The sequence below is a fragment of the Elephas maximus genome, chromosome 3 (genome assembly GCF_024166365.1).
Source record: "Elephas maximus indicus isolate mEleMax1 chromosome 3, mEleMax1 primary haplotype, whole genome shotgun sequence".
Classification (NCBI taxonomy): domain Eukaryota; kingdom Metazoa; phylum Chordata; class Mammalia; order Proboscidea; family Elephantidae; genus Elephas; species Elephas maximus.
In genome coordinates this window covers 157285298-157297993 of record NC_064821.1, presented here as the reverse complement: position 1 = coordinate 157297993, position 12696 = coordinate 157285298, and the positions used below count along the sequence as shown (strand labels likewise).

Below are 12696 nucleotides of genomic sequence, written 5' to 3'. Positions count from 1 at the left end.
TCCTGTCCATTCCTGTTAATCTAGCTTCTTATTGTTGGTCTAGGGTAAATGTTTACTGTTAGGTCTCATTATTAACAGGAGCACAGCACTCACAGGTGATATTTATTTTATGAGCCACTCTTGTCTTTTGGCTGATAGGTGAACACCAGGAGTGGTTCGAGATCCAAGTATAAAGGATATCCCAGGATGATAATCAAAGAGGTTCCTCTAGTTTCTATTGGTCCAGTAAATTTGAACTTTTTCAGAAATTTGAGTTTTGTTTTGCATTTTTTCTCTCATTTTTTCCAGGACCACCTATTATGTCCCTGATCACAGTGGTCAGTAATGGTAGCTGGCACCATCTAGTTCTTATGTTCTCAGGATAGGTGAGGCCACAATTCATGTAGACTATTTTAGACCTACAGGCTAGTTTGAGGTGGTAAAAGGATAAATATTTTAATACGAATAAGTATGTATTCCATATTCATACCCACCATGCATAACAAGCACATCAAGCCCACTTTGATGCCTTCTTTGTAGAGATGAGAAAGAGTGCTGGTATCATAAGCCAGGTGGCAACCCTTCATCAAATGCCTTTTAAATATCTGAACTTTCCACAGGCTTCTTTCCTTGGGTGACAGCTGCCCTGCTTGATGTCTTGCTCCCAAGTCCTACACCCATTGTCGCCAACTCTCTCCAGATGCCACCGCAACACACCTATGGAGACATGAGATCCTTTAAGTGACCTTTTGCCTTGATTCTTTGGTAAAACTGCTTGAGAGATTTTTTTCCCCTAAGCCCTGAGGATTTGTTACCTTTGCCTAGTTCTCTACCCCAGAGGGTTTGTTACTTTCGTCCAGGTTGACTGACATATCCTGGGTAAGCTGTAAACAACTTGAGGTTTGATACTTTTTGTCTGGCCCTGAGCTGCAGTCTGCCCAGTAATTAGTATGCACCTTGCAGGGATGGTCAATGCACCATGCAAATGCAGTGATTATAGGCTATGCAAATGAAGTGTTCATGGCCTACAGAGGGGAGATTGGTCAGTTCACGGCCCTGGTGGGAGAGTCATGCCGAGAAATTTGTATATATATACAGTTAACTCCACAGAGGTTTTTGATACAGGAAGAAGCGGAAGGAAGAAAGAAGAGAGAAGAAGCAAAGAGAGAGAAAAGGTGAAGAACCTCCTAAAAAAGCTATAACACAGGTCAAGGGCTGTAACACTGCAGATGGTAACAGGCCCAAAAGGGACACAGCAGCATCAGAATCAGTGGTGATAGACAGCAGAGCCAAGGGGAAGCTGTCCTGAGAGGGCCAAGAAGAGCCCATCTTCAGGCGGCTGAGAGGAGCTGAGAGAGCTATCCTACACTGAGGAAGGGAGGTTTTGCCTACATGCTTCCCAATCCTGATTCTGAGTTATAGGCTGTTGATCCCGATCCCGAGTAAGTACCCTGTTACTTCCTTAATAAACTATTTAACTCTAAGTATGGCCTGTGAGCTCTGTGTGGCCATTGGAACACATCATCTAACCCAGAAGAGAAGTAGAGAATGTCATGAGAGGGAGGGCTGGTGTCAGAACTGGTAAAATGGAGGATGGAGGTATGTCTGACTGCCAGCCACCTGAAGGGAATCAGCTTTGGGAGATCCTAGTTGTAAAAAAAAAACAACTAACCCCACTGCCTTCTAGTCTATTCCGACTCATAGCGACTCTATAGGATGGAGCAGAACTGCCTCATAGAGTTCCCAAGGAGTGGTGGGTGGATTCAAACTGCCAACCTTTTGGTTAGCAGCCATAGCTCTTAACCATTATGCTGCCAGAGCTCCTCCTGATCTTTATCCCCCCTGAATTTGACAGGTTCTGACACTGACGCTACTATTCCCACCATTTTACAGCACCCCTCATCCCAAAAGCAGCCTCTTTGTTTTCTGGCTCCAGGTTCCTCTTCCCCACCCCTTTCCTCAAGCCCTCTTTCACATCCTTCATAGACAGAGAGCATTAGTTCTCTTTCTGCCTTGGATTTGCACCTGACATGCACCAGGAGCTTGCAAAATTAGGAAGCTCCGTTATGATGCCCTCTCTTTCAACAATGGTAGGAATTGTAAATGCTGTTGTGGTTAGTTGCTGTCAAGCTGATTCCTACTCATCAGGACCCCATGTGTGCAGAGTAGGACTGCTCCATAGGGTTTTCAAAGCTCTTTCAGAAGCAGGTCGCCAGTTCTGTCTTCCGAGGCACGTCTGGGTGGATTTGAAACACCAACCTTTGGGCTAGTAGTCAAGCATTGAACTGTTTTTGCCACCCAGGGTGTCCAGGAATTGTGAATAAATAAAACGTTATTTTTCACTGTCAGAAATAACTTTAGTTTTCTCCTTATCCAAAAAGGCTGAATATGAAACTATATTTTAGAAGAAAACCCAAGGTCTTGTGTTGTCAGGTGTGTGGGCCTTTTGCCAGCCCCTCCCAGGGTGTGCTCTTCCCTCACTCTCACTTCTGAGCCTGTGTCCTGGTGAACTGAAACCATCTGGAATCCTTATTCACTAGCCAAACCGAGAAAAGGCGCCAAGGACCATGGCGCCCCCTCGTGGCTACTGCGGGCACAGCACAGAGATCTGCAAGGCCCCAGAAGATGCTAGGGAGGGCAAGGGGGAGGCAAGACAAGGACAGGTTCAAAGAAATCCAACTAAAAGACGCCAATTGAGTATTCAGGACACTGAAGCCCTACATCCTACCGGACTGATAAAGCTGGATGAGGAAGAACCGCGAAGTTTTCTCCCCAGCAGCAGGAGGTTTCCTTGCCCAAATATAAATGATCTGAATTGAGACCGAAGTCCATTTTCAGTGTCTTTCCAATGAGAAAACATGGGTTTGCAGAGAATTTCAGGGCTTTCCTCAGTCAGAGTTTAAGGGCTAAGTTATGCTCTGACTCCCTGGGGGAGGAGTTTATGACCCAAAGGAGTCAACGGACACGGTGGCTAGGAACTCCTTGGATACTGGATTCCAGGCATATCAGATATACAAGGGTGTTACAAAGAGCTATGGTCTGGTCTGTGGCTAGGAGCGCTACCTCTGAGAAGGCCTCCCTTCCAGTCCTGGCACCACTACTTGCCTTCTGTTTGACCTTGGGCCAGCTCCTTCAGTGTTTCAAGTCTCATATGAAAATAATAAAATTAAGAGTCTCGTAGAGTTATTGTATAGATTAATGGGATGATATAATAATACACATAGCGTCGTGTATGGCACGTGTTAGGTATAGGAGATAGGAAACAAACAACATCCAAGATAAGTAGTTTTCCTTAATTGTGAAAAAGAACAAAAGAAAAGTGTACAGATTTCTGCTTTGGGCCATGATGGAGTAACAGAGATGGTGTTTACTCTTCCACCTTAAACAAAATATATGTGAACCAGCTCTTTTCAGACATTGGATCACAGGAAGTATAGGACAGAGCCCGTAACAGTGTGTGCTCCCACCAGCCTGAATGGAAAGTGCATCTAACACATATGGCATATAACACACCTCAACACTGTCCAAATTAGCCTTAGACTAAAGGATGTTCAGAACCTGCCTAACAAAGCTTAAAAGCCTGCCTGGAAAGAATCAAACTTTTTCCAGGTAACTTAACTGCATCCCAGAGCAAAGTCCAAAAATATTTAAAGGACTAAAAACAAAACAAAACCAATAGTACTTAATGTAAAATTCCTGATGTCTAGCATCCAGTAAAAATTATCAGGTATTCAAAGAAGTGGAGTCCTTGTGCAGGAAAATAGGATCCATAACCATGAGCTAAGTCAATCAACAGACACGGACACAGAAATAACTTAGATGATAGAATCAGTACACAGATATTAAAACAGCTATTACAAACATGTTCCATATGTTCAGGAAGATGGAGGAAAGCATGAGCTTGATGAGGAGAGAAATGAAAGATGTATTCTTTAAAAAGACTCAGTACTTCTAGAGATGAAAAATGCACTGGATGATTTTAACAGCAGATGAGACCCTGTAGGAGACACGCTGTTGTTGTTAGGTGCCATAGAGTCTGTTCCCGCTCACAGCGACACCGTGTACCACGGAACGAAACACTACCTGGTCCTGTTCCATCCTCACAATGGCTGTTATGCTTGAGCCCATTGTTGCAGCACTGTGTCAATCCATCTCGCTGAGTGTCTTCCTCTTTTCAGTGGGAGACATAGCAATATAAATTATCCAAAATGAAACCCAGAGAGAGATGGGGGAGGGGGAGAAGTAAAAATGAAAAGAACAGAGCATCATTGACCTGTGAGAAAATATCAAGTGGCCTAATATCTATGTAACTGGAGTTCCTGAAACTGAATAAATAACAGTTTCAAGGGGCAGGGCCCTGGCACCTCCCTGCTTGTGGCCTCGGTGGAGGCAATGCATAGGAATCTACCTGTGTAACCTGAGGAGCTTGTGTACCACAGAATGAAACACTACCTTGTCCTGGTATCCAAAGTAGATACCAAAGAGGTCGATCAAGGGTAGATCCAAAGAAAACTAGGAAGTACATACCCACATAGGGCCTTAAAAGGAGAAGTTGTATGGCCTGTGCACTGAGCTAGCCTGAGGAGTAAGAGCTGAGAGTTTCTAATTCTCCCTGTCATGGAAGATTGCCCAAAATATCTGAGCCATCACTGAAAGCAAGCTTTGGCGTGTTGCTGACAAAGAAGCTGAGGGTTGCAGAGAGGTTAATGGATTTCCTTGGTCTCTGTTTAGCACTGACTCATGTCCAGTCCTCTCAGTTGTTGATGTCTCAGGGTGTGAGCTGTGGAATTAGTCATATCTGGGAGAATTTGGGAGTTTATTAGCCCGTCTGTTCAGCTCATTGAAGGGGGAATAATGATTCGATGTTTACTTCAAAATTGCCGCCAATAAAATTTTTATAATCTTACAGTGGGAAGAGATTTCTACACAGGATGCAAACCCTGGAATCTTTAAAAAGTGATACATACAACTACTTCAAAATTTCCATACAAACACAAACGATGAAGTTTAAAAACATCCTACATAAGAAAGAAATTTTTTTTCTTTAGTGTATATTTTTATCAAAGTAATATATGCCCAAAAGTTTGTTATGGAAAACAGTAGTTCCCCTGATCCCTTTTTACATTCCTGTTCTCCAGAGGTAACCACTTTCAACCCATATAAGCAATTATCTGAGTATTTCTCTCTTTATCTCTAAAGAAACATTGTTAAGCCTTGATTTTCCAGTTTTCCCCTCCAGACCCTGCAGACCGGCCTGCAAGGGGGAAAATGGTGTGCGTTTGGGTGAGTGGGTGCACCACCTGCTAGTCAACAGCAAGGGGGCCAACAAGGCTCTTCACTTGGCTTCCACTCACTGGCCCACCAACTTAATCCACCTCCAGACAGTGAAAGGAAACTTTGCAAGAACAAATGCCAGGCAAGCAGCTTTGAGATTTCTCGAAAGAACCGAGTTCTCGGGTGGGTCAGGAAGGGATGGGAGCGCTCCTGAGTGAAGAGCGGCGGTGGTCCAAAGCCAGCAACTGAAACTGCTGCTGTGAACGCCCAAATCCTCTGCCTTCCATTCCTTACTTTCTCCGTTTTTCTCATCTATTCTCCTCTCTGTTTCTTCCTGTCTTTTCTCCTTCCTCAGCTATTTTGTGGGGGTTTCTGGGACCCCCATTTCTGAGAAGGAGACGAGAGGACGAGGGGACCGGCCTGGGAGTCGCAAAAGGCCACGGGGAGCAGGGACCTGCAGCAGCTCTTGTTCCGCGGAGCTTGGGGCTCCGCTCGTTTCTTTCCTGAGGACGGAAAGTTTTCTGGCTCCTAAATGACGACCAGGAGGTGGACGCGGAATAGGGGTAACAAGTTTCCTTCATTTAAGGAGTTTTCTTTTTTTTGTTGTAGTTTTAAACATCCTTCCTTTGAATTAAACAATAAGGTCCCACCGAGACTTGAACTCGGATCGCTGGATTCAGAGTCCAGAGTGCTCACCATTACACCATGGAACCACCTTGGAAGCGCTTGATTGCAGCTCTATACCACATGGCAATCTCAGTGCCCTCGAGTGGATTCTACTCATATCCATGAGCATCTCAATAAAATCCCAAACCCAATCCGTGCCGTCCACTCCGTTTCGACGCATATATATGAGCATCTCAATAAAACAGGAGTGAAAATTCTCATTAAGCATCCATAGTTTCCACGGACTAATCTCAAGGCAGTCCTCTGTCAGACAAGACTCGAGGAAGGTGGATCTGTGTGAGTGGACTCAGCGGTCTTCCTTTCTCTCTGCCCTCTCCTTTTATTGACTTCTATCATTTCATCGGCATCTCAGGAAACAAGGTAAAATCCACTTTGGGTGTAGGGCAACGGCACAGCTCTTGAAGCCTCAGTCAGAAGCCTCAGTCAGAAACCACATGCCTTGCTTGCTTTACCACTTTCCTGCCCCAAGGTGAAACTTCTGCAAACAATAGTGTTATTTTCCTTTTCTTTGCCTTCACCCACTTCTCATTGTCCAGGGAAGGCAGATGATTGTGAGGGCAGGACTGGGGACCTCCTGGGTCCCTAGGCCAAACCACACCTATTACACTCCAAAGTCCCAACAGCTTCCTATGTGTCATATATATAGAGGTGTCTCAGCAGTGGATTATCTGGGGAGTGGGCTTGGGAGGCAGGAGAACTTTCATTTTCTTCTTTATACACTTCTTTTTTGGGTAGGTTTTTCTTAAAAAAAAACAGGTATTTGTTGGATTTACGATAAAAAGCAATTAACCATGTTTAACGTTTATACACTCAGACAAACCAGACAAACTCATCTGGTGTGACTCAAAGTCGACCACATGCTGTTGAGGCTACAAGACAGGGCTCTGACACTTACACAGCCACAGTCTGTTTTCTGAGGGCTTGGCCACGTCCATTACATTCCCATTTCTCATATATAATTCACTGTTTCTTAGTTGTTTTCTAAAGTGTACTGTGAGGTAAAGGATTTAAGTTCATCCAAATCATTTGGTCTTTGACCTTGGTTTCAGAGAGATAACTCTAAACCAAAATATATAAAATGAAATCCATTGCTGTCATTTCAGACTCATAGTAAACCTATGGAACAGGGGGAAAAAAAAAACCCTTGTCATGGAGTCTGACTCATAGGGACTCATAGGGACCCTATAGGACAAAGTAGAATTACCCCATAGAGTTTCCAAGGAGCACCTGGTGGATTTGAACTTCAGACCTTTTGGCTAGCAGCCATAGCACTTAACCACTATGTCACCAGGGCTTTTGTAGGACATGGAAGAGCTGTCCAGTAGGTTTCCAAGCATGTAAATCTTTATGGAAGGAGATTGCCGCAACTTTCTTCTGCAGCGTGGCTGGTCTGTTCAAACCACTGACCTTTGGGTTAGTACCCTGGCACTTAACCACTGCCCCACCAGGGCTCCTTGAGATAACTCTAAATCCTTGGAATTTGCTGAGTAATTGAAATGCCCTTTTTTTTTTTTTTTTTCCTACAGGCCTCTAGAGGACACCTGAAAGTTTATGCTAATAAGGTGACTTAGGTGGGGGCCTGGCCAGGCTAGAAAGACCACCTCACGATATCAGCCAATCAGAGGGTGAGGAAGTGGGGGTGTGGGGGGGGTGTGGAATAAGCTTTGCTGGAATGTCCTTATATATTGGATGCAGGCCACACACCTGAGAAAACTCCTCTTACAGTTGATTGGCTGATCACATGAGATCACATCATGGAGGTAATTATACAATACTACATTATGAAAAAGCAATCAGTCCAAAGTCTGCCAAACCACTGAGAATCATAACCTAATCAAACTGATACATAATAAAAACTATCATGGGTCCTGTGTGCTCAACCTGCCATCATGTGGCTGGCTGATCGCCCCCACCTCCACTGGGGACTGGTGTCATATCAGGGAGTCAGAGTTGTTCCCTGCTGTTGGCTGTTTGGGCACTCATGGGGGAGTGGAAACCCATGTCACTGAGCCCAGGTGTAATTTGCATCCATGCTGCTAGGCCACTTTGTTTATAAGTCCATTGGGCAGCCCTAGACTTTCCATTTGGTTCCTTTTGATGGTTTTCACAGCTCTGTGGAGCTTGTCTATCAGACCACTCATTGACATCATGTTTTCTCTGTGTGTGTGTGTGTCTGTAAAACAGCGGCTTTGAAGTCGACTAAACCTAACATCTAGGACATCTTGGAATTGGAAGTCGGTTTCTATTGACTTATTTTTCTCTTGAACACCCAACACGTGTTTCTTCGCATGTCTAGTATTGTTGAATTATTGGACACTTTGAATGATACATTGTAGTGTATTCTGGTATCTTTCTCCGGATTAGCAATTTTTGTTCTAGAAGCCTTTATGGGGCAGTTCTACTGTATCATATCGGGTTGCTGTGAGTTGGAATTGATTTGATGGCACACAACAACAACAAGAAGCATTTTGATTACTGGCTGATTACTTTGAACTTGTGTAGGACTGGATTTAGGCTTTAAAGTGAACCTGCAGAAAGCTCAAGGTGTTTATCAAAACACTCTAACCTGTTGGAACTCAACTTCCAAACACTGTCTCCCCTGCAGCTCTGTCTTATCAGGGCTTGGGTTGCAGCACAGTTAGGGACTGTCAAGAGTAGACCTTACATTAGGGTGTGGCTTCGGCTCTTAAAGCACACCCTTTCTGGAGAGAGTCTCCGCTGGGTGCTCAGAGTGGTAAAGAGTTGTTAACAAAGCTTGAATTCCAACATTGCCTGGTACTGACCTCTAGGACCTCTGTTCTGTTCTCTATCCTGTAGCATCTGTCCTCTGGCAAGCCTTGGGTAGCACCTTCCTGCACATGAGCAGCCCAGTACTCAGCAAATGACCTGCAGTAGACCTAGAGATGGACTTCTGAAAACTGGCCTCTAAACCATTTTCTCCCTTCCAGTGCTCTAATCTGTCCTAACCCTGATCTCTGCCTCCTCGTGTGAGTACCATGCTCTGCTGGGATTTCAGCTTGCTGAAATTTTGTACCACCATCAGGAATTCTTCCCAACCCTCTCTCAGGGATCACAGTCTTGCACTGCTTCTGTCCAATGTCTGTAAATTGGTGCCTCACATATTCTGTCATTTTTATGGTTGTTTAAAGTAAAAAGACTAATCTGGGAGCAGTTACCATGTCACAGCTGCAGGTGAACAGAAGGGCGCACTGGCTTCAGCAGACCGCCTTTAAAACGGGGGCTTTTCCACATGGATTCTTGTCAGTGCCTTTGCAAATGAGGGTTTAATCACATGTGTTACTGATTTCAAAATAATTTGAGTATTATTTTCCACATTTTCAAATGACCTGGACCAAGGAGTTTCTTTAAAAAATTTTTTTTTTTTTTATTAACAAGTACAGTCAAAAATGACCTGGGACTGCTAGATTCACTTTCAGCATGATGGTCTCACAATATCTAGGTTGAATATCCTGTTCTCTGGGGATAATCCAATACTCCTGACTCTCCTAGGACCACAGAAGAGAGAACAGGGGTAGGAGACCTGTAAGGGACCAATACTTGTCCTGTTAGAGAGGACTGGGCCTCGGCTGGGTAGGTCCAGTAGAAAATGATGGCATTCCCAGAATCAGGAGACAGGTGGAGAGATGAGAGGCCGCTATGAGGGGCAGAGGCGGGGAGGAGAGGCCTAGAGAAACAAGCTGTCTTTACTGGGGCCAGTGAACAGATAGATCCTGGGATCTTCCTCAACTTTTCTTTTCATCCTGCCAATCCTGTCCCGCTTCCCTCTGAATCTCCCTCTTGATAATTTTCTCCATCCCAGTCTAGGCAGGATGGAGCCAGAGGCTTGGTCCCACTGCATCTTATCTCCCATACAAGCTAACCTTTCTCCTGTGGGGACCCTCTGTGGGGATCTGTTGAAGTCTGTACACCTTTCTTGGAATGATGGCTTTTTATGCATAGAATAGAGCATTTAGAATGACAAAAAGAAGCCAATTACTTTCCAATCATCTCTGTAAGGCTTCCACAGCCTGATAGGAGAGAGAATGAGATGGTATCAGCCCCCCAAGCATAGAAAGCAGAACTAAGGTAGACCAAACTAAGAAACCTTAAGTTTAGTCAGTCGGTCTCAGGGAAATTGAAACTACCAGACGTCATTCTTCTTTACCGTCCGAACAGAAAGGGTGGTAGTTCCCAGGAGCAGAGCTCCAAGAGGAAGGAGCGCAGGACTCCTCGTGGCCTTCCAGGTATCCTCATGGCCCCAGGAGCAGCTGCACCCGGATCCTCCAAAACACAATGCCCAGAAGGTGGGCGATACTCAAGACTTTGAAATTAGAAATCTTGCGCGGTACAGACCGAACTAGAAGGATGACGAAAAGCTTTAAGCTTCTCTTCTCTCTAGCAGCCTGAGATCAGTTGCCCAAATGTAAGATACCTGGGCAAAGACTGAAGTCAACTTGGGCGCGTTCCTGATGAGGAAAGTGAGGTTTGCAGCGAGAGTTGAATGGATTTCCTTGGTCCCAGAGCTGGTCGGCACTGAGTCAGGGTCCAGTCCCCTGAAGCGTACTGCTTCTGAGCAGAAGAGGGGAGCCGGGCAGTGGATTGAAACTGCTGCGCAGAGCGGGCATCTGACTGCGGGAGCGACTCCACCCTCCCTTGGGCCCTGAGAATGGCCTCCACCTGTGCTCTTTTCCTCCAGGCGGGACTTCAGACGTCCACGGAAAGAAAGGACCGACGACCAGGATCTAAGGGTCTCTTTCAACCTACCCCATGAGGTCCCACCGAGACTTCTCAGAAATCTACCCTCTTCGTGCTGCTACTGCAATTTGCAAGCTTTCCACGACCATCGTGGGTGCTTTTCTCTGAGTTCCTTAGGCACAAGTGAAATTGCCCGCGGCCCCAAGTGCACCTGCTGTTTCTCTGCCTCCGCTTCCTCAGGGCGTGGTCGGGAGCCTCTTCCCGCGCACTCCTCACTTTCTCCCTGGAGGCTGTGGGGAAAATAAATCTAAATAAATCTAAAGCAAAAGGAATACGTCTAGTAATAAACATAGAATTAAAACCAATAAACCATTGCCTCGAGTAGGACGGGGTACTACTGCCCCATAGGGTTTCCAATGAACAGGCTAATGTGTGTGAACTGCCGACCTTCTGAGTCACAGTCATAGCTCTTAACGACTATGCAAGAAGAGCTTTCAAATGGAGTGTTGTTGTTTTTGTTGTTAGGTGTCCTCCAGATGGTTCTGTCTCATAGCCACCCTATGCAGAACAGAAGGAAAACACCCACTGCTGGTTCTGGCACCATCCACACTATTGTTTTTATGCTTGAGCCCATTGCTGCAGCCGCTGTGTTAATTCATCTGGTTGACGGTCTTCCTCTTTTTCTCTGACTCTCTACCAAGGATAATGTCCTTCTCCAGGAGCTGATCCCTCCTGATAACACATCCAAAGGATGTGAGAGGTAGTCTCACCATCCTTGCTTCTAAGGAGCATTCTGGTTGTACTTCTTCCAAGACAAGTTTGTGCATTCTTCTGGCGGTCCGCGGTACATTCAATGTTCTTTCACCAACACCTCAATTCAAAGGCGTCAACTCTTCTCTGGTCCTCCTTATTCACTGTCCAGCTTTTACATGCATAGGAGGCAAATGAAAACACTATGGCTTGGGTCAGGCACACCTTAGTCTTCAAGGTGACATCCTCGCTTTTCAACACTTACATGGATGTTGATTGTGAATCCAAGTAACTGAAATTGAACCCTTGACAACCTCAATCTTTTCTCCTTTTGTTTATGATATTGCTTATTGGTCCAGTTGTGAGGATTTTTGTTTTCCTTATGTTTAGGTGTAATCCATTTGTAAGTGCTTCAAGCAAGGTTGTATCATCTGCATAATGCAGGTTGTTAATGAATCTTCCTCCAATTCTAATGCTCCATTCTTCTCCATATAGTCCAGCTTCTTGGATTATTTCCTAACCATAGAGATTGAATAAGGTATGGTGAAAGGATGCCGCCCTGACAAATACCTTTCCTGATTGTAAACCATTCAGTATACCCTTTTTCTGTTCGAACGACTGCCTCTTGGTTTATGTACAGGTTCAGTTTATTATCGAGGAAGAAAATAACAAACTAGTGTGCAAGTTTGCAAGGAGCCCTCAAAAGGCTACAAAGCTATAGAAGATTTGCAGCTGTATTTGGAACTAAACTACAGTTGTTAAACATTATCCTACTCTTAGTAAACACTCAGCTTTCCTCAGGTATTTAAGCAGGTATGAAGTTTGCTCCAACGCTCTGTTCTTCATAATTTCTTATCATTGCCTCTTACGGTAGCACCTGACAGTTATGCACTGGACAGTGTACGTGACTGGTTACTTTCTCAACATTCCTTGGAAAGGCCCCGGGCGCAGAGCAGGGGGGCGCAGTGGACTCCCGGAGGGAAGGCTGGGGCAGATCTCTGCAGCCTGGGAACGCGGAGTCCTGCTGGGCGGTGGTTTGTCCCGCTTCCTTCCCTGCAAGTGCTAAGCAGCGACTGTGCGCCTCCCACTGCGCGGGACTGAGGGGGTCGGAGCCCCTCAGCTGACTCCGGCTCGATATCAGTGCCCAAGCGTGTCCAAGGGCAAGACTCTCGACCTAAGTGTGTCTTGTGTTCCCCGGTTTCTGGAGAGCGCAGGGTTGGGCAGGCCAGAAAGATGTAAAGACATCTCCAGCCTGGGGTTAAAGGGCAATTCCTGACATCAAAGGATAAGTTTGGGAGGCAAATTTCGCGC

General features: G+C 45.4%; 1 non-coding gene across 1 annotated transcript; it reads right to left on the bottom strand.

Annotated features, from left to right (window-relative positions):
• Positions 1-5894: 5894 nt before the first annotated feature.
• On the bottom strand, positions 5895-5966 carry TRNAQ-CUG (transfer RNA glutamine (anticodon CUG)). Its single transcript has one exon. It is a non-coding gene; the product is annotated as a tRNA-Gln (tRNA).
• Positions 5967-12696: the final 6730 nt, after the last annotated feature.